The sequence below is a fragment of the Schistocerca serialis genome, chromosome 4 (assembly GCF_023864345.2).
Source record: "Schistocerca serialis cubense isolate TAMUIC-IGC-003099 chromosome 4, iqSchSeri2.2, whole genome shotgun sequence".
Classification (NCBI taxonomy): Eukaryota; Metazoa; Arthropoda; class Insecta; order Orthoptera; family Acrididae; genus Schistocerca; species Schistocerca serialis.
This window is the reverse complement of record NC_064641.1, coordinates 387,152,432-387,155,286: the sequence shown is the minus strand read 5'-3', so window position 1 is coordinate 387,155,286 and position 2,855 is coordinate 387,152,432. Positions and strand designations below refer to the sequence as shown.

At 42.0% G+C, this 2,855-nt stretch overlaps 1 pseudogene; it reads right to left on the bottom strand.

Annotated features, from left to right (window-relative positions):
• Positions 1–2,395: 2,395 nt before the first annotated feature.
• LOC126475730 (5S ribosomal RNA) lies at positions 2,396–2,513 on the bottom strand (annotated as a pseudogene).
• Between the last annotated feature and the right edge of the window lie 342 nt (positions 2,514–2,855).

The following is a 2,855-nucleotide window of genomic DNA, read 5'->3' as shown; positions in this document are numbered from 1 at the left end:
AGAGAACCACCTAATTATTTTCTAAAATATATTATTTATAATTTTCCCAGCTAATTCGGGTTTGTTGGGTGTGATTACTATACTTTTATCATCAGTAAAAAGAACAAGCTTAGCATCTTCGTGAATTTATGTTAAGAATAAGAAGGGACCCAAGACTGAACTTTGTGGGACCAAAACGCTACCAGGTAACATGCAGTCTCCCAGTGGGCAGTGTCTTAACATTATTGTTCATTGGTGTTCTGCAAATACACTTTGTTGCACAACATAAGTGAGCAATGCTCAGTTATACAGTTCTCAACCAATGTCACGACCTCACAAACTATAGCATCATAGCCCTATAACCTACAATACTGTAATATTCTTTATTTTAATTATGTTTTACGTAGTCCATTGCATAAAGCGTAATTTACAGTGTTAAAAACAAGTTTTTTTGCGTAACATAAATGAAGAGTGCTCAGCTTGACAGTTTCTCGACCATTATCACGACCTCACAACTTTCAGCATAATAACCATATAACGTGTAATACCGTAATATTGTGTAGTTTAATTGTTTTGTTTCGTTTAATATTGTCCATGGCATGAAGTGTAATTTACAACCGTAGAAAAAGAGATTAGTGTTCAACATTGTACGCAAGTAAATTTTACTTTTGAGTATAATGTTTGGTTATCTAAGAACTAGTATCCCTGCTGACGCCAGTCAGTTGCTTCCTGAAGACGGCCCAATAAGCCGAAAACTAGTTAGGAATAAACGAAGATCAATAGCACAAAAACATATATATGAATATAATAACTGTTCTCGAAAGAACAGAAACCATTGATGACCGTGCAGCTTCTCTAGAATAAATAATAATTGACTGAAACCCTCAGCTGCCGATAGGTGTTGGTGATATACTTCGATGGCGACATCTGAAAATGTGTGCCCCGACCGGGACTCGAACCCGGAATCTCCTGCTTACATGGCAGACGCTCTACCCATCTTTTTTTTATTATTATTTTTTTGTCGTTGTGTTTGGTCGTTGCGGACATCGCAAGACATCCTGTTCAAGTTCGGTGGTTGATCCTTCAACTCAGTTTTTTATTACAGAGGCCAACCGACTCTCTGACCGAACACGCTGAGCTACCGTGCCGGCGCCCATCCATCTGAGCCATCGAGGGCACAGATGAATAGCGCGACCGCAGGGACTTATCCCTTGCACGCTTCCCGTGAGACCCACATTCCCAACTGTCCACAATCTACACACGTAACGTACCTAATAGATACTTGCCCATCCACCCATTACTTGCGCACACTAAGGTGACGACTCCCGTAAGAGTTCGGTTAACCTGTGCGCATTTGCACAGACGAAGGTCAACGGCTGGGTAACCTTTAGTTATATATATGAATACAGTAACTGATCTCGAAAGAACGGAAACCATTGATGACCGTGCAGCTTCTCTATAATAAATGATAATTAATTGAAGCAGGGATCCCGGGTTCGAGTCCCGGTCGGGGGACACATTTTCAACTGTCGCCATCTGGGTATATCAACAACACCTGTCGGCAGCTGAGGGTTTCAATTAATTATCATTTAGCACGAAAACAGTTTACTTGTTATTTAACCATAAATATGGTTGTACAAAGAAGTGACAGGAGAATCGATAAATAAGATAAATATCTTCTAACATTTAGTTCTTAATTTGAATTCAGACTTTGTGATGAGTTGTCGTGAAGTATACTAAAATAGAGCGACGATGCTCATTCTCCGTTCTCATGTAATTGTGTAGAGGATGTGTATGCGTCGTATTGGTAAATGGAGAGAAGTTTCATATTTAATTCAGAGCAATGTCGCAGCTTTGGGGGATCATAAAATGTACGCCACCATCTTTTGCTCTTCTTGGCAGTCAGGCACATACATGTGATTGAAATTTCTTTCAACTTCGTGCTTTGAACTAATTACCTCTGAAATGAGCAAAATCACACACACTTGGGTCATCGACCTGTAAGAAAGTAGCGGGGCACACTATTCGTGGGATCCTAAAAAGCGACTTCGTTATTTGAGATTTTTCCTTGAAGTGCGTATTATGAGCAAGCACACGGCAAGTAACAAATTTTCCTTAATTTGGAAAGTGAATTAGAGTTTTGTGTTCATTAATGTTTTGTGTTGTGCTAGTAGCATACGCACGAAATCAACAAAAAAACTAAACGAAACTCCTCCCCAACAGGCCATGAAGGCTCAACGGTGCCGACCGGCCGCTGTGTCATCCTCACCCTCAGACGTCACTGGATGCGGATATGGAGGGGCATATGGTCAGCACACCGCTCTCCCGGCCGTATGTCAGTTTCCGAGACCGGAGCCGCTGCTTCTCAATCAAGTGGCTCCTCAGTTTGCCTCACAAGGGCTGAGTGCACCCCGCTTGACAACAGCGCTCGGCAGACCGGATGGTCACCCATCCAAGTGCTAGCCCAGCCCGACAGCGCTTAACTTCGGTGATCTGACAGAAACCGGTATTACCACTGAGGCAAGGCCGTTGGCACGAAATCAAGGAGTTCAGTGAAAAATCATACTGACTTCCACGATAGTAAGTGTTGCCTGATGTATAAACAAATCTTCATCTAGTATAATATACCCTACTGGCCATTAAAATTGCTACACCAAGAAGAAATGCAGATGATAAACGGGTATTCATTGGACGAATGTATTATACTAGAACTGACATGTGATTACATTTTCACGCAATTTGGGTCCATAGACCCTGAGAAATCAGTACCCAGAACATCCACCTCTGGCCGTAATAAAGGCCTTGATATGCCTGGGCATTGAGTCAAAGAGAGCTTGGATGGCGTGTACAGGTACAGCTGCCCATGCAGCTTCAAC